Source organism: Chinchilla lanigera, unplaced genomic scaffold (assembly GCF_000276665.1).
Source record: "Chinchilla lanigera isolate Chin_1 unplaced genomic scaffold, ChiLan1.0 scaffold00053, whole genome shotgun sequence".
In the NCBI taxonomy this organism is placed as follows: domain Eukaryota; kingdom Metazoa; phylum Chordata; class Mammalia; order Rodentia; family Chinchillidae; genus Chinchilla; species Chinchilla lanigera.
This window is the reverse complement of record NW_004955454.1, coordinates 13781284-13803594: the sequence shown is the minus strand read 5'-3', so window position 1 is coordinate 13803594 and position 22311 is coordinate 13781284. Positions and strand designations below refer to the sequence as shown.

At 41.5% G+C, this 22311-nt stretch overlaps 1 protein-coding gene across 1 annotated transcript in view; it reads right to left on the bottom strand.

Moving 5' to 3' along the window:
* Rp1 (retinitis pigmentosa 1 (autosomal dominant)) overlaps positions 1–22039 on the bottom strand; it is a gene marked incomplete in the record, with an annotated part of 300755 nt that extends 278716 nt beyond the window's left edge. Inside the window, 1 exon segment of the mRNA XM_013520200.1 lies at positions 21991–22039.
* Positions 22040–22311: the final 272 nt, after the last annotated feature.

The window sequence follows — 22311 nt, the reverse complement described above, 5'->3', positions numbered from 1 at the left end:
AATTATTTATATGTTCTAGGTAGAAGACCTTTGTCTATGGGACACCTGGCTATAGATTTTTCCCACTCTGTGTGTTGTCTTTCCACTCTGTTGGTGATGTCTTTTGTTGTGCTTTTGTAACTGTCCTTAACTTGATTTGAAACTCGGTTTCATTGTTATGTTTATCTTTTTTTTCCCCTTTAAAATTAAAGAAAAGAAGAGTTTGTGCCCTTAATGGAAAGAAATGGCAAGAAAGCATCAAGTCTGCTAAATGCCCAAGGAAGGTATATTCTTTGCCCTACAAAGACACCTAAAGTACTTTCACAAGGTTGGAAGGGTATTCAAGCACTAAGAATCCAAAATAAATTGCAAATACGCACCACTGTGCTGGGTTGTCTGCAAAAGCGATTATAATTGTTTCTTCCCTGTATCCACAGCCCCTTGCAACGTCACCTGCAGCTTCCCTTATTCAGCGAGAGCTCATCCTTCCCCACTCTGACTGTGCGCTACTTTGACCCACAGAGCGAGACAGATTAAACATTATGCTGGTGCCAAAAGCAAATGGCAAGAGAGCTGGTTCATGTAAGTTTGCCCAAGAATCCTGCCATCCACCACATGGAATAGCCTGGGCTGGCCTGCTTTATGATGAAAGAAACTTTGTCCCAAAACACAGTCACCCAGCCACAGCCATCCAACCTCCAGAAGCATAGCTAGCTAACTGGTCCCAAACACGTGAGCAAGCCCAGCTAACCCAGGTCACTCATTTGAGCCCAGTCCAGCTGGCCTGCCAAAAAAACACGCTCAAAGATGCTTGATTTACCAAGTTTGGGGTGAATTTTTATGACGTAAAAGATAGCTGACAGAACTACAGACAGCACAAAAAGCAAATTAGCAAATAAGATAATTTCAGGTACAGAAGTGATTTGAAAAAGATGAAGTGGTAATTTTGTAGCCAGTGATGCAGGCCACTAAATTTGTTAGGGGAGGCCCCTCTGAGAAGGGAACGTGTAAGGCAAAGCTTAAATCTGAAGGAAAGAAGACTACTAAAAAATACAGAAAAAATATATTCCAAACAGAAGACACAGCTTGTGCAAAGGTCCTGAGATAGGAAGAGTGATATGTGAAAGCCTGATAGAAGACCAGTGTGTCCGGAGAATGTAAGCAAGGAGGGGAGTAAAGAAAGATATTATCAGAGCAATATAAAGAGATCAGATTGTTTAGAGCAGCCAGGGCAATGGCCCATCTGAAACCTGATATCATTCATTTTAAGCAAGCCCATCCCAGTGACAGTGAAAACCAGAGGAAGGGATCAAAATTATTCCGCTGAGAACTAAAATAGCATCAGAATGCAAAACTGAGAAAAGTGGGGAAATAATGGAAGAGAAACGATGAAAGTGTCAGATTTTCACCTCTGAAATTCCAGTTAAACATGTCTTGTAGACATCTAAAAATGCACACCTCGAAAACAAGCAAAAAGCTGGCCAATTCATATATTCAACACCTGCATGACCAAGAATTAAAAGTCAAGGGATGCGGAGAAGGAGAAAGAGAAATACATAGAATAAAGATATGCCACACACAGGAGCCTAATAACCTGAAGGAATGGAAACATTATATACATAAGGAGGAGATAAGAGTAATGATATCAATAGGAACTCAAATGGGCAAAGGGGATTCGGAGGAGGAGAGGGGGTGGGAGGGAAGGGGATTTAAAAAAGAAACCAGGTATGTGATGTACACATACCCATTCCCCAAGATGACCATGGATGACACCTACTACAGACGTGTACCAATAAAAAGGGAGGGAGAGAGAAGAAAGAACTTAGCAGCAAAGAACAGACGCCCCTGATGCAGGAAAGTGCATCAGGCAGGTGGACCTGTGCTGAAATTGTGCCTGAGGGGCTAACTCATGAATTTCAAGCTACAGTCTTTTTTGGTTTTTTGCTACATTCTTAGAAAAATTGGACAATCTCTTTGTTTCATTATTTTTTTTCTGAGACAGTCTTACTATGTACTTCAGGCTGGCCTCAAACTCACAACGATCCTCCTGTCTCAGCCTCCTGAGTGCTGGGATCACAGGTATATGCCATCACACCTGGCCCTTCATTAATTTCTCAAAAGGAATAATATCTTGAGAGTCGGAGATATACAACCCTCAGTTAATTTTTCCTTCTCCTAAAAATAATAAAAATTTCTAAATGTAGGAGACTATTCTGCTTCATGAAAGAAAGAAAATATGCAGATGATTTTATAAACTAATGCTAGACCTCTACAGTCAACTAAAACACTCCTTAAAAATAAAATAATGGGTGTTTAAGAGGTTAGGAGAAGAGAGAAAAACAGAGAATGAGAGATTGAAGGAATCAGACGTGGAGGGAGAAAGTCAATAGCCCCTGATCTACCGAAGTCCTGCTAAATGCCAAATCCGGTTCCTGAAGTCCAGACTTTGACATGACAAGGAAAGCAGTAGCAGAGGGTAGAAGAGGGGGACCTTTGGGTCACACTGACCTGGCAATGAACGTGAAGGTGCACTGGGGTGAGTTTCTTAACCTACGACATTTTCCGTACCTTTGGTAGAGATAACCACGGCTGTGTCCCTCACTGCTGTAACAGCTCAGTGAGACGCAGCTGCCACGTACCTACCCAGGTAATTCCAACAGCGGGTATTTCAGAGATGCTCATGTAACTCCCTTTCTCTTTCATTACGAGATAGGAGATCTAGTATCAAGTAAAGGCGGAAAGTTGAAAGTATGCAGAACCAACGCAGGCCCCTATCAGGTGGCCTTGTCAAGTCAGCAACGGTCTCCCTTGCTGTAAGTCCTCCTCCTTGCTCTTCTGCACCTGTCTTTGTACCTCCCAGCTACAGACCCCAGCGCTGCTGCTGACCTAACCTGACAGCTACACAATGCCAGGCTTAACTGACATGGCAGCTTAGCGGCCAGAGCCTTTCCTGCTGCCAAAGCTAAAATAGGCTACTGAGTTCCGTTCTGGGTTCTTCTTCCAATTGTGGTGAGATCCTGTTGTAGTTTGGGGTTTACAAGGGGAAAGAATATACTACAGGACTCTTAATTATAATATTATTTATAATAGTCACCCAAAGAGTCACACACAAAGAGTGCAGGAAATCTGCCCACACACTAAAGACCAAAGAATCCAGCTGAGGGCCTGGATCCCATGGTAATGTCCCACATGAGTCCAGTTGAAGACCTAGAGCCCATAACAATGCCCCCCACAAGTCCAACTGAAGGCCAAGAACCCACGACAATGGCTCATGCAGACCTGTTTCACGGATCTGCCCCGGAAAAGCAAAAAAGTCAGTGGTGGAAGCTAGAAAGTCTGTGCCAGAGGGAGGAAGGATCTGTGCCAGCAGGCTGGGGGATCTGCACTGGAGCCAGGAAGCAAGGCTCAAAGTAAGGATCAGAACTCCCCGAAAGTGAACCATACCCGTTCTCAGAGACAGTGAGGTCCAAAGCTCCTTCAACGATGAGAACAGCCAAGTTCGTCAGGAAGGCCAGCATGACAACCTCCTCTGGGAAAACAGCAGCTCCCAACAGCTTCGCTTCTTCTCCAGGTCTGCCGCTTATGCTCCCAGCAACAGTCCTCAGGTGGGCCCCCCACTCCCAGCACCACGCTGGTTCAGTTCAGCTGGGGGTTACAAGTTGACCACCAGTTGTGACTCCACCACAGACCCTAACACTGCAGACAGTTTCCTAAAATTTCTCTTATTCTAATTAACACCACTGTTCAGGCCTTGCTTCCTGCATCACTCCCAGCCCTGAGCCGCAATGCAAACCTAAAGCCATGATTACTCTTTTCTGGGCCTTTCTCTCTCCCATACTGGTCTTTCCTACTGGAAAGACCTCGCCTTTGTTCTTTTGCACTCAACTCCCCTCCACATATTCATGACATTTCACGGTCTTCCCTGACACTGCATCCTGCAAGTGCTGTCTGCCGCGGAGCACGTTTCTGTGAGATTGCTACCTTAATCTTCTAGCACAGTGTTTTCCTTCTTCACTGGAGTCAGCTCTGTGTTCCAGGAAAGATCTTAAAGTGAAAGATGCTCTGTAGTTTTCAGCCATATTCATAACATAAAGTCACTTGTTGATTTGCCAATAGATACTAAGTTCTTTATCAAGAGTGGATTAACTCTACCACATATCTAATTTAGAATTAGCAATAGACACGGCGACACTGATGGGACAGCTTTGCTTTGGAGAAGGAGAAATTCCCAAGACAGGATTTAAAATGGACTGAACTTAAGAAGATGTGAAACGGCATTTTCATGATCATTTTAAGTATGATCAGTAGAATCTACAAGTATCTGAGGGGAAATGCCAAGAAGGATAAAGAAAAACTACTCATGAAAATATGGAGAAGAAATAGACCTCTCCGCAGACTCCCAGAAACTAGAAATGAAAAAGTCCCAAGGTCATTTTGCTCACTTTCCTGCTAGCACAGCTCACTCCCAAGTGTTTGCCCAATCTACTTTTGGGTGACCCAAAAGTCTGGACTTTACACATCATTTATAGAGCTATTCTTCTGTATGTCTCAGAGGCCTTCAAAATTTGTCAGTCCTTCTCAATAGATCCCAAAGGTTTCCTTGGACTTTCCTGGCTATAATGCCAGGTACAGAGCTAGAGGGAGAATTTTCACTTCTTTGTCAGATCTATCTTTAAACATAGCTTTAAAAGGTGATACCTCATCCAAGTCTGGTAAACATTCTCTAAAGGTTACTGGGGCTGATATAAGAGACCTCAAGCCCTGACTGCATTGCTCCCAAGCTTGCCAGCTGGCAGGCTGCAAAGGTTTAAGACTGTCTAAACTGCAATTTGCTTCCCAGTGTTCGAATAGCTCATGGAAAGATGTGCTAGCAGTTATTAAAAGATTTGCATGTCAGGCATGACACAGATGCTTTAAATACATTGACTCTGACTTTACAACTCTGCACCACAGCGAGTCACCTTGCTTTACAGATGAGGAAACCAAGGCTCCCACAGGTGAGCAAAGCAAGGTGAATTCATGGTGGAGCCCATATTTCAGTCCACTCCACCTTAAAAGCTTTTGTTTGTCAGCCACCCTGGGCCATCGCTGTAACACTTGTATCAGGTGGTGCTGGGACCCGGTCTAGGGCTCTCCGAGTAGAAAAAGAACATCCTCCCCAGTCCAGAAAGAATGAGAGGGTGAGTACAGTGGGTAGCACTCTACTTCCTATCCCTAGAAACATCAGAGACTGAAACAAGTGTGGAGAGAACTGAGAAGTATCACTGCTCTGCACAAGTACGTGAATCTGAGGAAGAGGCTGACGCATGGGGTTAGCTCAGAACACCAAGGAACAGTCTTAGACTGCAGGGAAATACAAGATGTGGACTGCGGAATAGAGGCTCCTGATTCCAAGGATGTGAGCAGGATGAAGGAACAGTAGTTCCCAAAACACAGGGACTTTTAGATTGCGTACCATTTCACAGCAGCCTCGAGGATTCTGAACCCACCAAAGCTTTGCATCAAAACGAGAGCAGACTCTAGGATCAAGTATCATAAAGAACATGACTCACAACTGCTCCCCAACACAGCCCATGAGAGGATATTAGGGCGCATTCTTACAACCACCTCAAACAATCCCAAACGCCCCAAACTAGTCACATGGTGTACAGTGCCGCAAAACACCAAAGTTTCCTTACCTACAATAACAAGAGACGAAAAGCTCTGCCCAGGAAAGGGAGCCATGAGAGCCTTCCAGCCACTCGGCTTTCAGAACTGGCCCTACGCTCCGGTCTTGAATCTTTACAGGTTAAAAATGTGCTGACTAGACTCTTCCCCGGCTTGCCGAGTTTTCGCTCCCATTTGGAGCGAATGCTGACAGCCCCCAATGAGGCTGTCTGTGCTCGCTGATTTGCAGCTGTGTGTGTGCTGCGATAACACGAAGTGGAAATCTGGACACTTCAGGCTGCTGGTGTCTGTTTCCTAGACGAAGGTAATGGTGATTAGATTGGCAGTTCATGAAACAACAGAAAAACACATCTTTTCAAGCTTTACACCAGATTTTGAGTTAGAGCTTATATTAACCATGTCTAACGTAACCTTAACAATGAAACACGGAAACAAAGAAATTGGAAACTAAAAGAACTTGCTTATTTGGGTAAATGGCTTGATTTCCTTCACTTCTCAGGGCACAATAAATCTATCTCTAAGAAAATGTGGCCGACATGGGTTGAAATTCCAACTATATGACTTATAATATATACATGGGTTTTAAAGCACTTAAGCTTTTAACATCCCTGAGATTGTTTCCTCAACTGAAAAAAAAAATGGTGACACTAATACCCAGCTCACAGTGTTTCTGAGGATTAAGTGAAGTAAATTGCTTCACTCAGGGTTTTGTGCTTCACAAATACAGGAAGCTTTCCTTTGATTAACTGCACAGAAGCACCGCAGATGATTTATAAGGACATGATATAGAATATTTTTATTTGAAAAGTACCATATGATCTTCTAATTCTCATTAGACTTGTAAAAATATTTCACCTCCAGAGTAAAATTCAGAGACAAGAGAAATAAAATACAGCATAAGATGCAGAGCTGCTTTTGTAAAATCTCCACTAATTTTAGTCAAGTAATATTCTTTAAAAATCAGTTGACTCCTCTGCCTGTCCAGGGAAGCACTCTGCTTAAAAGCATGGTTTGACAGTAGGGACACCCTGATTTGAGCCTGTTAAATGGATATGCTTGGCCTAATCCTGTTTCCATCTTGGGTGATAAAATTTGACCCACAGCTGCTTTTGTACTAAGCAAACTACAGCCTCATGCAGTGTGTAGACAAACAGCAAACTAACTTGAGTGCATTCTGTGATAGAGAGCTGAGTCTCAGGCAATCAGCAGTAGCATTTGAGCCAATCACAGGCTGGCACCACTGTTAAATCACGTCTATATTATGCAAATGTCTAGTCACTTCATGCCCATCGAAGGCAAATACTGTGATTATGCCCAATCAGGGTGTTTCTGTATGTTACTTGTTTTCTCTAGATTAGGCCATTCTATACCACTTTCAGTCTGAGGAGCTGCCTAGTTTTAGAATCTTTTTTTTTGTTCAAATAAACTTTGCCAAATGTAATGTATCTCAGATATTTAAAAATTCGTTCTGTACACTTTTCAGCTCCATGACAGAGTAATTATACAGTCTAAGCCTCCATTTTCATCTATAAATAAGGATGTTACTCAAATATATAGCAAACAGTATTATTTTGAGAATTAAATCTAGCAAAAAATTATTTTCACCATCATTATTAATAAATAATTTATAAAACTTCATTGGCAGGGTAACTGCTTCCTGATATGTAACTTTAGAAGTAAATGTGAATTTGATAATTTACTATCCTAAAAATTCCATAGCAAAGTATGTATTCATATAAAGAAAATCAGAAGACTATTAACTTTCAATGCATGCTCATTATTTTTGCATTTATCAGTTTATACAATGACATTTTCCTTCCAATATGCAAAACACATATAGATGACTGGCAGTTTTTAACACAAAAGTAGGTAAAAACTGTTGTCTATCCATTGATTCAGGTAGTTTTCCTTTATGTGGTGAGCCACTTCATTTCATATTTACGTTTTTAGAATATTAGAGCAACTACAGAGAAAAGCATTTCAAAGAAACCTAAAATGTATTCTGATTAATCAATTTAACAAAGCCATGCTTTGAGAAATGTCTATAAATTTAACCTTGAACTCAAAAAGGCGTACCTTTATTAAATTACTAGATATTTCTTAGGAAACAGAATTTTAAAAGCAACCTGAGAAAAACAAAAATCACATTATAAAGGTAAACCAATTAAAGCACAGCAAATTTCTCAATACAAACCAACCCTAAAAGCTGGAAGAGTTTGGAATGAAGTATTTCAAGCCCTAAGAGCAAACAATTTAAAACCCAGATTAACATACTCCGCAAAGCTAGCCTTCAAAACAGATGGAAAAATAAGGTATTCTCACGAAGAAGACCAGCTCAGAAGATAGGTGAGTGCTAAGCCAGCTCTAGAAAAAACACATAAGAATATTCTTGATAGAAACAACAAACTGGACACAGCCTAAAACACAGTGGACATTAGTGAGATCAGTGGACAAACAGCAACCAAAAAAATCAGGAAAAGAGAAACAAAAGTAACACCAAAAGATAAAGCAGGCAATGACAGTAAATAACCAACACATTTTAGTAATATCCCTCAATGTTAACAGCCTCAACTCCCTAATTAAAAACATAGGTTGCCAGAATAGAGCAAAAAACAGAATCCAACAGTCTGCTGCACTTAAGAAACTCATGTAATCCAAAAATGTAGAGGGGATAGCAATTCAGACATGGTAAACTTCAAGCTAAAACTGATTAGAAGGGACCAAAAAGGTCACTATCTACCAGTTGAGGGAAAAATTCAACATGAAGAGATAACATTGACAAACATATATACACCAAATACTGGAGCACTTGTCTTCATAAAACAAAAACTGCTAAAATTAAAAGATCAAGTAAACACTAACACAATCATAGTAGGGGATTTTAACATCCCACTTTTGCAAAGAGATAAATCAACTAAATAAAAAAGTAAAGAAATTTCAGAGCTGAGCAACACCCTTTAACATATGGACTTCATGGATGCATACAAAGTATTCTAGCCCTCTATAATGCAGGATACACTCTTTTCAGCAGCACAACCAAAATAGATCACATAATAGCCCATAAAGCCTGCCTAAGTAAATATAAAAGAATAGAACTTACCCCACGCATACTATCAACCACTGCGCAATGAAAATTGAAATCAACAACAGGAGAAATTTCAGAAAAGGCAAAAGCTCCTGGAAAACTAGCAATATACTCCTAAACAACCAATGAGTCATGCAACAAATCAAAGAAGGAATCTTTTAAAATTCTGGAGGTTAATGGCAGTGATGGTACAACGGATCAAAATCCCTGGGACAATACAAAAGCAGTTCTAAGAGGAAAATTCATCACACTCAATGCTCATATTGAGAAAACAGAGCAAGCTCAAGTTGACAACCTTAAGAGAAATCTTAAGATACTTGAGAAATGACAATAAGCAACCCCATCCAAACTTTTTAGGAAGGAAATTATAAAAATTAGAGTGGAAACCAATGAAATTGAGGTTTTAAAAAAAAAAAAAACCTTAAAAAAATGAATGAATAGAAAAACTGGTTCTTTGAAAGAATGAATAAAATAGATAATCCCCTAGCCAGACCTACCAAGAGAAAACAAGAAAAGACTCACATCAGTGCAAATAGCATTGAAAAAGTGAAATCCCAACTGACACTGGCAATCCAGAAGATAGGAACTACTTTGAAAAACTATAGAAACTTCCCAAGGTACATTCAGCTGTTTGATCGTCCACATATGGGCAAAAAGCTTATGCTGTAAGGAAAATAACATATTCAATAAATGGTGCTGGGAAAACTGCTTAACTATGTGCAGAAGATTGAAACTGGACTCTTATCTCTCACCATACACTAAAGTAAAATCAAAGATCTAAACATTAAAACAGAACATTAAGATAAAATACTGGAAGATAAAATAAGTAAAACACTTGAATACATAGGTTCAGGAAATGATTTTCTAATCAGAAACTCAATTCCATAAGACATAACAGCAAGAACAATGGTATCACATCAGACTAGAAAGCTTCTGTACAGCAAAAGATCCATCAACGGAGAGAAGAGACAACCTACAAAATGGGAAAAAAAAATTGCCAGCTACTCCTCAGGTAGAGGACTAGTATCTAGAATATACAAAGAATTTAACAAAGAAATTAAACCCCTTAAAATTAAAGATCCAGTCAAGAAATGGGCAAGAGAAATGAACATACATTTCACAGAGGAAGAAATACAAATGGTCAACAAATACACAAAACAATGCTCAGCATTGTTCTGGCCATTACAGAAATGAAAATTAAAACAATTCTAAAGATACCAACTTACTCCAAAAAGAATGGCAGTCATTAAGAAATCAAACAATAACACATACTGGCATATGTGTGCCGAAAAGGAACCCTCCTTCACTGTTAGTAAGAATGTAAACTAGTACAATTATTATGGAAATCAGCATGGAGATCTCTCAAAGAACTAAAATGAGAAATTCCATATGACCTAGTGATGCCCCCACTAGGTATCACCCTCAAAGAGTTTATGACATCATACTATACCCATACACCCATACCAGTGTTCACAGCAGCACAACTCCTGATAGCTAAATCCTGGAAACAGCTGGATAAAGAAAACGTGGCCTCTATACATAATGGGATCTTACTCGGCTACAAAGAAGGAAAAATGGAGACATTTGTAGGAAACTGGATGCACTTGGAAAATACACTGTTGAGTAAAATAAACCAGACACACACTCTTAAATAGTGTATGGTAGCTCTCATTTAGTGAGACAAAGTACGAAGAGAATAATAATGATAGATAGAAGGGGACAAGGAGAGGGCTTTCTTGGAATAGGGACATAGTCCAAAGGAAAAAATGCAAGGTGTGAGGAGGAGGAGAAGGAGAAATAAGTAGAATAAAGATGTGCCATATAGGGAAACATAGCAACCTCAATTAATGTAAACGTTGTATGCCATAACATGAGCTCAGATTAAGAACATTAACAGGAATGAAAAATGGGATAGGGGAATTCGAGGAGGGAGGGAGAACGAAGGAAGGAGAAGGGGATTTAAAAAGAAAAGCAGAAACAAGCTATGGTGTGTACATTAACCACTCCCCAGGATGACTGTAAACTTCATGAACTGCAAACATGTACTAATAAAGTTAAAAAGAAAAAAGAAACTCAGTCGAACTTTTAGGGAAATGCTCAATAAAGCAAGTAATTTTTTATGTAGTCTCAGCTAGGTATAAAGATGTAATCAATTAGTTTTCTTTACTGTGGTTCTTTGTCACAAAAAATAAAATGTGAAGGATACTGCTTCAAAAAAAAAAAGAAAAACTTAACCTTGGACAATTGATAACACTGTCCGCAGCGAAAACTGACTTACTGTCACCTCCCTGTGGACCAGCACGGTGCAGTCTTATCTAAGAAGAAAAACCCATGAATTTCCAGACCCCAGACAAAAAGAGGTGAACTCTTGCCCTAGAGATAAATCACTTCCCAGAGTTCTCACTCCTACACATTTAACGTTCTCCCTGTCAGTGTGCCCTGATCTGATCTGTCCCGTGTCTGTAACAAGGATCATTAATTGTACTATGATCCCAAACTCAGGGCTGGGGATTTAGCTTAGCGGCACAGCCCCTGCCTGGCAAGCACAAGGTCGTGAGTTCGATTCCTGCTACTGGAAAAAAACAAAACAACAACAACAACAAAAAAAAAAAAACTATGATCCTAAACTAAAATGGGAAATTGTAGGTTAGATCTCTTCATTGTGACCCATATGGCATTTTGTTAGACATGGCTGGAAATGTCTATGGAGCAAAAGAGGCCCAATACAAATTTGGCTGCCATTAAGTAATGCAAAAGAAGTAAAAAAATAAAAAATAAAAACAACCATACTTTCACAGCTGCTAAGTTGTTAAGGCAGCAGCTGTTGCCAGGCTGATTGCCAGCATTAATCAGCAGTAACTGTCTAAAATTCATTCTTTCGGTTGCTCCCTAGTACACAACCATCACATAGGCTGGAAACTTTTCCAAAGCAGCGACAGATCAAGAATGTGGGACCTTCTTTACACTGGTTTGCATTCTTTGTTTTTTTTTGTTTTTTTTTTTCTTCCAGTACCAGGGATCGAACTCATGACCTTGCACTTGCCAGGCAGGCGCTTTGCCGCTGAGCTAAATCCCCAGCCCTCACTGGTTTGCATTCTTGAGTGAGAAAGAACTCCCCTCTCACCAGCTGGAAGTGGACATTTTCCATGTTTCCAGCTATAGGGGATGCTGTATTTCTAGCAACTCGCTGGTTTTTCTCCATCTCAGTAACTTCAATACACTAGGGAGCAAGCACAGCTGGACATTTTGCTTCTGAATCATCGAAGGAACAAAACTCCCGGAGTAAAGGTTTGCCTCTGCAGAATCCCCGAGGCACAGTTATTCATCCTCTATTTAAACCCATCTAATAACAATGGGCCTGTTGGCTTAGGACAAAGTTCACAGTTGAATAGGTGTAGCTATAAGAAAGTTATTACTCATGCTGAGTCAAAACTGGCCTCTGAGTTGTCCATGCAGTCATATAATTTGTACTTGACAGCAGTGAGAGTTGCAATATGAGTTATGGAAATGCCCCAGATATGGCCTTTGATGAGACCTCTGGATAGGCTTAGCTGTTACCTTAAACTCTCACCAGGAGGGCAGGCACCAACCACGGAGGGGATCTGAGAGCAGGTTGCAAGGCCACCAACAGCAGACTAAGGAGCCAGGGCAAATTTCCAGCTCCTGCCTGAGCCAACCCTGACGGCAGCATGACAATAAAGAGGAACTTGGTTGGAGTTATTGAACGTTTACATTATCTCTGGAGTGGATTGTAATGCAACAAACACAACTGAATCATGCACATATATTCAAAATTTCAAAGAAAAGTTCCTAGGCTGACTGAAGCCTGGTCCTAACCTTCTTAGAGATACATTAGAGCGTTTGAAATCCGCAGAAGGTCAAGTCCCCTCACTCCAATCCTGCAAACTTAGGACTGCATTCCCCAGTATTGGTCTGAAGCGGTGCTTTGACAGAACTAGTTCCCACTTTTCTGCTCAAACTTGGAACCCTTCTGAGTGCTGGGATTATACGCACACACCTTCAGGCCTGGCTCTGCACTTTCTGAAATTTAAAGGCAAGGCTACCGCAACGGGAACTTGTCCGCCCACCTTCATGTGTATCTTTGTGCTTTCCTCAAACACTATGCTGGAGTTGAGCTCATTCATCAATTCATTATCTTTCCCCCAAGGTTGTTATTTTGGCCTCAGGATTGCAGACTAAATGCTAACAGTTTGACTTCCTTTTCTTTTCACAGTAACAACGGTCACATCCTTAAAACTAAATCTCCACAGGGTAGGTGCAGTATAGTTAGCAAGCTTGGTCCCCTCAGTTCTGTTTGCTTTGGAAAGACTGAATGGAAAGTAGTCTAGGCCTCCCTGAAACTGTTATTCCTCATTCTTCTTGGGGGAAAAAAATAAAGGCGATGATTGTTTTATTCAAACTTGGTTAAGATATGTGGTCTATTTTATATCCTCTCATAACCAAGGGTCACAGTTTTATGACAAAAAAACAAAAAGAATTATGATACAATGAGCACTGTAATAGGCAATATAACAGAGGGAGAGGACATCTAAAAATCCCTATTTATAGTCAAGATTCTATTATTAGCGGGTTCTTTTTAAAGCCAAGATTATAAAAATGAATATTACACCCTGAAGACTCCATTGTACAAGTAACAAGTAACACTCTGATTTCTTTCTCTACATGTTATCAGACACAGAAATAACTCTTTGAGCCTGGGGTTAGGGTCACTGGCAGAGTGTATGCCTACGATGAATGAGGCCCTGGGTTCTAGCTCTTTTACTACAAGAAAAAAAATGTTTGGTTATTTTGAAGAAGCAATCCTTACACTTGCTGACACTGGACAATGACCCCTGGAAGCCAGGAACGACGCCTATCAGCAGAGGCAGATGTCCCGTGTGCTGATCCACATCTCGCAAGGGATAGACTTAGCGTACACAAAAGTAGATTGGGGAAGGAGTCCAGTTTCTCTCTAGTTTCCAAGGACAGAACTGTCTACTATCTATTGAGGCTTATGAAGGAGAAAAACATTTCAATAATTAACTTCTTTTTATATTTCCAAACCCAAATCCTTAGAGGACCTTTCTGCTTTCAACACTCGAAGAACCATACTGTCCAAAGAAGGTGCTGGCCAAAATGGTCTCTAGGGGTTACTCAGTCCAGGGACAGAACTGTACTAATAATGCAGTGAGATCCAGACACACAGACGACTTGACTCAGGCCACACCACTGCTATTTAGCAGAACCTGAATTACTTCTAATTTCAAAAGCTGGGTAACTTTAAATTGTTGACAAAGCCACTTTCTCTCAATAACTGTTCATTAACCCTTGAGAATAAATGGATCGCTGCTAGAGAGCACCGTGGAAAGACTAAAGTTCTGCTGTCACACACCAAGGAACCCAAGTATTACCAGGAAACCACCCAAAGCTGGCAGAGATGTGTGGGGCAGATCCTCCCTCCAGCCTCCTAAGGAACTAATCCCACTGATACTTTGATTTTGGATTTCTAGATTCCAGAACTTTCAGACAATAACTTCTTGATGTCTAAATTACCCATCTCAGTTTGTGGTACAGACTGAGCATCTTTAATCTGAAATGCTTGGGAGTAGAAATGTTTTGGACTTTTTTTGATTTGCAAATATGTGTGTGTGAGTGTGTGAGTGTGTGTGTGTGTGTGTGTGTGTGTGTGTGTGTGGAAAGGTCTTAAGAATGGGATCCAAGTCTAACCAAAAAATTCATTTATCTTTTATATACATCTTACACCAATAGCCTTGTGCAAATACTATATACAAATGCAATATTCTTAATAATTTTGTGCAAAAAACAAAGTTTCATGGTGTAGAATTTTCTACTCATAGCATCATGTTACTGCTCAAAAATTTTAAACTTTGGATAATTTTGGATTTCAGATTAGGGACGTTCCATTGCATTTGCTTGGCACTGCTAGCAAACTAACACTACTGCCTCACCCGAAAGTAGGGGTTGAACTAGTTGACCTCAGCAGCCCTTCCAGCTATCATCTGCAGCTCCAGGCAGAAGTGAACCACCAAGAGCTCTGAGTCCAAGCCTGGCCTTGGTATACTGGAGGAGCCACATCTCTCAGATAAGGAGTAAATACCAAGAACCTATTATATGTTGGACACTGTACTTCCAGAAGGAAGACCCGCCCCTCCAGAGAGGACTTCCGGTTGCCAGGACAAACTTTCGGATTCCAATTCTGTCTATTCAAATAGGAAACCACAAGTGATATGCAATGTAGAAACGCAGAGGCTCCTCTGAGAAAATCAGACCAGTCTATGGGTTCAGGCAACTACCTAAACTAACAAGGTTTTTGCTGAAGCCAGAAATGAAGTGGAAAAATTAACACAGCGAAGAGAAAGGAAGGAAGGGTGCGGTGAACGTCCCAGGTATGGCCAGCACAGAGCTGGTTTGAACGATCTGTGCTTCTCTCTAAGTGAAGGGACAGTTTGGATGGGCAGAGAGCTGGCAGCTGGCACAGAAGAGGAGCTTATCCTCAGAGACTTGGTTACAGCCACCAGTCACCAGGTCCCCGGCCTATGCAAGCCACACGGTGCAGAGGACCCATTGTTTATAGTAGTGACCCCAGCACAGTATTTCAAAGGGACCCCACACTTTTAGACTCACATGGTGACTCACTTCCAGACTTCAAAGACATATTCGGGTGTCTGTTGGGCCCAATAGCATGGTTTCCGTGTTTGCCTAGGGATGGAGTCTGGCAGGCCCCAAACAGAAATTATCCATATTTAAGCTAGAGACTAAAGTCATCTTTCCTGGGAGAGTAAGTTCTGTTTATTTGTTTGAAAACAGCAACAAACCTCTTACTAAATGTTACAAACTATACAAGAGTCACAGAACCACTAAGTACTCATTAAATTTGTTTCTGAAACTTGATGAGAATATCCTGCCGGGATTAATGTTGCAATGATGTCATTCTTCTTTCCTCAAAATGTCCCAAAAGGAGTTCCATACGAAACATAAGATATGCAAACAATGAAAATGTTAATCATATTGCAAGGATATGTACATTAACCAGCCTCACAGGAAATAACATACACCTTCAAAATGCCAGTTTCTTCGTCTACACACAGCACCGCACCTGAGTATTCAAACCAGTATGACATATGCTTTCTTCCCTGCACAGAAATACTAGGTAAACCAAACTGCAATCAAATGCTTATGTCGTGAACCAAGAATCAAAATCAAATGCAAAAGGCCACTTCTACCCATGATTATGAAAGCTTGGACACTGGGACTCAGTAATGCAATTCGCTTCATTCAGCAGGCCTCTGCGTCTCGTGGGGATAGCAGGCAGACAGACGCATGGCTTCGCTGTGTGCCCTTCCTCGGATCAGCAACCTCTCCACCAAGTTCTGATGGGTGCATTCTTCCAGGGACATTCTCTAATGCCCCTGCTTAGAGAACATCAGGGTTAACTTGGATGTATTCTTGACCAGCATCTTTTCTCCCAAGTCTGTGCTTATCACACTAAGAAACAGAAAAGCCTTCTACCTAGTTTTTCATGGGGGAAGATCCACCAACTGGGGAGAGATTCACCCATTTTAGCCTGTTGATCCAATTCAATCCAACAATCACATTTCAAACAATACAGTAAGGACTGCCAGCTAGCTAGCTCTCAAAATCTATTTCTCCTTTTCATTAAAAAGTTATTTCTTTCTTCAAACTGAGCATATGTCCCAGTTTCTGCTGCAGCCATTTGTAAACCAGGCCAGTTTTAACTACTTTTTTTTTGTTTTGTTTTGTTTTGTTTTGTTTTGTTTTTTTGTTTTGGTTTTTTTCCGGTACTGGGAACCGAACTCACGACCTTGCGCTTGCCAGGCAGGCGCTTTGCCGCTGAGCTAAATCCCCAGCCCCCCAGTTTTAACTACTAAGCTAGAAGTAGTAGCATCATGTAGGAGTTTGAGGAAGAATCCTAAACAGGGAGGATTCTCTCTGCTTTCTGTCTTAGAATGCGGTTGAAGAGTTACAGCTCCAGAAACTGTTGTGGGCTGCAAGACAAATTTATAGATCAACCATGTAAGACCCAGACTGTACAGTCACACTGCTTTTGTAAGTGCGCATTAATACCACATGATGATCCAGTTTATTTTGGGAAGTTGGCACACACATCCCAAGAATCTGTTAAACAGTCTTTATAACAGAATACTTCCAACACAAAGGAAGAGTGAACCCTCACCTACAAAATGAAGTCCAGCGCCTTGTTGCTACCCCATTTAAAGTCTGTCATGTGAGAAATGGTTAACTCCAAACTGGTAGAAGTATTGTTCCTTCCGTGCTCTCTGTTACAAGTTTAGTTCCAGCAGTCTGCACACCTACATTTTTACTTTTTATCAGGAAGCTTCACAATAATATGTGAAGTACCTGTGGCCTTGATAAACTTTAAATTATGCTGTAGAAATAAATCCTTTTTTAGTGTCAAGCATGGTAGATGAATCTGAGATTGAAAAACAAAATAAAACAAAACAAATAACAACAACTAAATAAGTATTCATACTTGTATTAACATGAAGGCAGGGGTCACAGTAATGCTTCTGTGAGCCGAGGGATACCACAGCCCACCAGCAAACTACCTGAGCTCACAGAGAGGCGTGAGCAGATCTCTCTCCAGTCCTCAGAGAAACAGCCCTGTCCACACCTTCATCTCTGACTTCCGGCATCCGGACTGGGAGACCATCAGTTTCTGTTGTTGAAGAGCAGACCGTGGTGCTCGGTTACAGCAGCCCTGGGTGACTTGGACAGATGGTCTATCTAACAACATACTGGACCCTGACCAACCCAGAGCAATCCGGCCTTCTAGAGCCCAGAGCCCTCCAAGCCAGCCTCAGAGAGTAAAACCGAAAGCTGTATTTCTCTAGACTCTTAGACAACGGTCTCCTGATGATGATGGACTTTGACTTACTTCTCTTGGACTCCCGTATGGAAAATTCAGGCAACCCTGACATGTGAGTGGATCCCATGAGCTAATGGGTCGGTATGATGGACGAAGGCCTGATGAGGTTGTGACAGCTTGCAGTAAGCTCCAGGACGAGCCTGCCTGTTAGGCACACAGCAGTCATCCTGGGTCACACGCACTGAACAGATCGCAGTAAATACTCTTCCTTCTCAAAAACAAGTGCACCTTTCCTGCAAAAATTCTCTGCAACTCGTAAACTCTACCCCATGGACGCTCCCCTGCCTATTAATAGCTTCCTTGGGAAAAGCCTGGGCTCCTACATCCTGCAGCTATGTCCCAAGCATTAATGAAATCACTGGAAACTCTACTGGCTTCTGCAGAGCACTCCCCATCTGCAAAAATGTGTTCGAGGGGCTGGGGATTTAGCTCAGTGGCACAGCGCCTGCCTGGCAAGCGCAAGGTTGTGAGTTCGACTCCCGGTACCAGAGAAAAAACAAAAACAAAAATGTGTTTGAGGCCCACCAACTCTGTCTCATCAATTTAATTTGAAGTAGCTCATCCTGGAAGAGTTACTCATATTTCCAATAAAACAGCCAACATTTCTGTTTACAGATTAGCCCTTCCTGCAATTTTCATCTGTTAGACAAAGGTATTGCACCCTGGGGCCAAAGTGTGAAGATTTAGGTTGTGAAATGATAAATAAATAAATAAATAAATAAATCCAGAAATAACACCTGGCATTTGTAAGGCATTCAAAGTGTACCGGCCCCTTCTGTAACAAAGGACTGTACGAAGGAGGTACTTTATTTACTTCAAACGTAAGAAAATAAAGACCTGGGAGGTAAGAGCCTTGGAGCTGGACCCACCCCGTGCCAGTACCTCCTGCCCAGGGGTGGGTCACTTGAGAAGCATGTGCGCAAGCAGGGAAGGCTCTGAGGTTCTTCCTCAAAGACTGAGGGGATGACAGGGGCCCAGATCTCCACCTTCTTGGCTGTTACCAATCTCGTGTCTCCTTGGAAGCCACAAAACAACCAGAGAGGCGCCCAAGGCAAGGAACTAAGCCTCAGGACGGACTCTTCTGCTCTGGGCTCTGAGGAAAACTTCTCTTTTTCTTTCTTTAGAGCTGGCTGAGGTTTAAAGGGAAGATAGAGAATCCAGACACAGATTCCCCCTGGGACTTGGTAAAGGGCAGCTCCACACAGCCTGCCTGCATGACTAGCAGCTCTTTCCCCATTCAGGGCCGTCTGTGGGAAGAAAAGATTCTCACCCCGCTCCGTGTTCTTTACCCGAAACTCTCTCAGGGATTGGCAAAGACCTTTGCAAAGCTTGAAGAAAATGCCATCTCTTTAGCAACTACTGTGAAAATGCTGTTTTGATCAATTACTATCAAAATTCTATATGATAAAGATTTATAGTAACACTTCACTAACCCTAATATTACTGAAATTCCTTTACTTATCCAGAGAATGAACTATATATCTTAGGCAAATATTATCACATCTTCAAGGATGTGTTCTCTGAAACAATAGGTAACTGTAGATGTGAATCATGCAGTTGTTTAATAAAAAACAATCATCAATCAGTCTCTATGTTCTTAATAAAAATAATGTTAAACCTACATTCACAGGGGCTGGGGATTTAGCTCAGCGGCAAAAGCGCCTGCCTCGCAAGCGCAAGGTCGTGAGTTCGGTTCCCGGTACCGGAGAAAAACCAAAAAACCAAAAAAAAAAAAAAAAAAAAAAAAAAAAAAAAAAAAAAAAAAAAACCTACATTCACAGAGTTCTCATGTGAACATCATGATGAGAAATTTGAAATTCTGAGTTCTGATCATTTGAGTTATAAATTACTTAATATATTAACTGTCTGGATCTCATTTCTCAAAGTACAGGAAGATAAGTTAGGGAATCACCCATTCACTCAAAAACTAATTTCTTCCTTTCTTCTTTTTTTGGGGGGTGGGAGGTGTGGGGGTGTGCTGGAGAATGATTCCGGGACTTTCTCACTGAGTAAAATATTCAGCCCTCTTTTTAAACTTTTTATTTTGAGAGAGGGTCTTGCTAAGTCACTTTCTTACACATGCTGTCACTATAGTACTTTGTTGTAACACGATGATAATGTCCCTGAAATGCTATAAAATTTTGAAATACCTTTCCAAAGAGAAATAAAATTATTTTCATTTGTATTTTACTATAGGTCCATCGAACATAGTTATTGTATATCCGATGTCATGACATTTCCTTTTATGTTATCAGGCTATATAATCAACTGAAATACAGCATTCACCAACCATGCTACAAAGCAGTTTGCTTGTAGATTGTTCTGCTAATAATATTTGTTATTGATTCTTCTTCTATTTGATATTTTCTAAAATTCATCTTTGACTGAGTCAACCTGAAATGAAACAATCCAATTGGGAAATGTCTATCCTCTGGCAATTTGTCACCTGAAAAACTACAACTTGTCTTCTTATATGCTAATGATCTGTTAGCCCTGCCTACCAAAACTTTCTGGCATTTCCTTGTATGCAGGAATCCTTCTATAGGAGTAAGGTCCAGGTCTCCATTATATTTACAGGTTTCTAAGGGCGCTGTTTTGCTTTTATGTTATGTTGCTACTAAATGAATCTAAGATACTAAATAAATATAAACAGAAATGTAATACCTATTGCTATGGTGTTGATGCTAAGTAATCACTTTGTTTACTCAGAATCTGGGGTAAAAATTTTTTTTTATTTTATATAAGCTCTGGCCAAAGCAAAGTAATTCTGTGATTATGCTATTAATTACAATTTTAGCAAATGAAATAAGGAGTTTAGAGGCTCCTTCAAAAACTTCAGCTGCAGAAGATTTTGAATTGCTTTTCAGTCTGCGGGGTCAGAGAGAGAACGCTCTTAGGAGCAGCACATCTCCCAGGGCCCTGTGGCTCATCCAAAGCCACCACCCACTTCTGCACTGTGGCAGCAATCTCTCTAGCATTCAGATCCTGTGCCACCTCCTGAGGCTATAAAGTGTTACCTGTCTCCAGTGCCAAATAGACGACAAGAGCAAACCGGGGGATTCTAGTTCTAGGCCCTACCTGAAGGCACTGAATACCACTAAGAGAGATGATACCAATATGCTCCCAGCTACATGGGTCTCCCTCCTGGGACAACACCAGCAGGTCAGACCTAGTACAAAGGCGTATTTGTTTTACACCGAGTGCTCGCCCTGACCTAAGCACTGAATATTGTAGTGTTCCACGGCCGCCCTGGTATTCCCTACTTAAGAATTCAGAAACAATAACTAGGAAGGTGAAGTAAGATCCATAGCATCAACCGTAGAGCAAACATTCTGAACCACTCGGCAGTGCTGCTTCCCATGCAAAAGACCTTGGGACCACAGAAATCTGAGGCACTTAGAAACTAACAGTATGTCCTAAAGATTAAGCACGACACTGAGCCCAATCATAGGCAGCTCACTGGTCAACCCTGCCCACGAGGGTAAGGCGGGTTGCAGGAGTCCGCACCCTGCTTACATCTGTGTTAGCAGCTTGTGTTTCTACTGCTATCTTTTACCTCTGAGGCTACGTGTGGGCCCCCACTGACGTCCTCATTTGTTTCTGCTGTGAAAGCACAAAATGGGCACACTCCCTGAGAGCCCCTTTCCCACCATTTGTTCATTCTGTCCCTTTTGTGTGGCCCCTGACTGTAAATGAAATGAGTAGACTCAGAGGATCAGTAATGCCCCTTCCAGCTCTAGCCTTCTAAGAAGGGTGTGTGTAAAAGCCTACACTACAGTCAAATCAAATAGCAACTAAAATGAAAACAAACTTCCATTTGACCGGTAAGAAAAGAAACCTAAAACAATAACTGACATTCAGATGTTCACCCTTAGACTATCTCACCCAGCTCCTCCATCCCCAACAGTCCTGGGATGTGGAAGTTCTGACTCTCCCTGTGTGCAGAACTCAGTGGGCTGCAGTCACATGCCCAAAGGAGGAAGCTGCAGACACAGCCCGTGCCTGCTGACCCCACACCTGCGCTCCTGCTGTGATGCCTGAAGCTCCTCCTCTGAACCGCACTTTGCAGATTGGAATTATGTTTGTGCTTGACTATGACTAATCAAATAGGAAAAACTGCAGTCTCAACAGTAGAAGAAACTGGTGTCACCCGAGTAAGAACTCAGAGTCGTATAAAACTTCTTCTTGCAGTGGGCATCGAGTCCTGAATATATCTCCACTCCACCCCACGGTCTGTATTCTCCTCGTATCTTGGGGGCCTAGCCCTTTCCCAAGCCCTTTCCCAAGCCTAACAGTCACCCCAGATCAGAATGTCTCAACGACCTCCTACCTGGTCTTCACACAGCCACCTGGAGCCGCCACACTGTGAGACTCTGCTATCTGCCTCTATAATTAATAAATGCCAGTGTTTACTTTGGAAACCTGAGGCTGATCGTATTACCCCTCTGTTTGTCATTCCCAGTAGTAACATGGGCTCTAAAGGACCCGCCTCACACCCCACGCCTGGGTCACAGGCTGGTGAACCTGAGGGCATTTGTTTAAACTCTCTCAGTTAGAATACCTTAGAAATGTCTGAAAAATGCCTCAGGGGAGAAGCAGTTCACTCACCTTCCCTATAGCAATCAAGACAAAAGTTGCTTAGTTCAGGCTT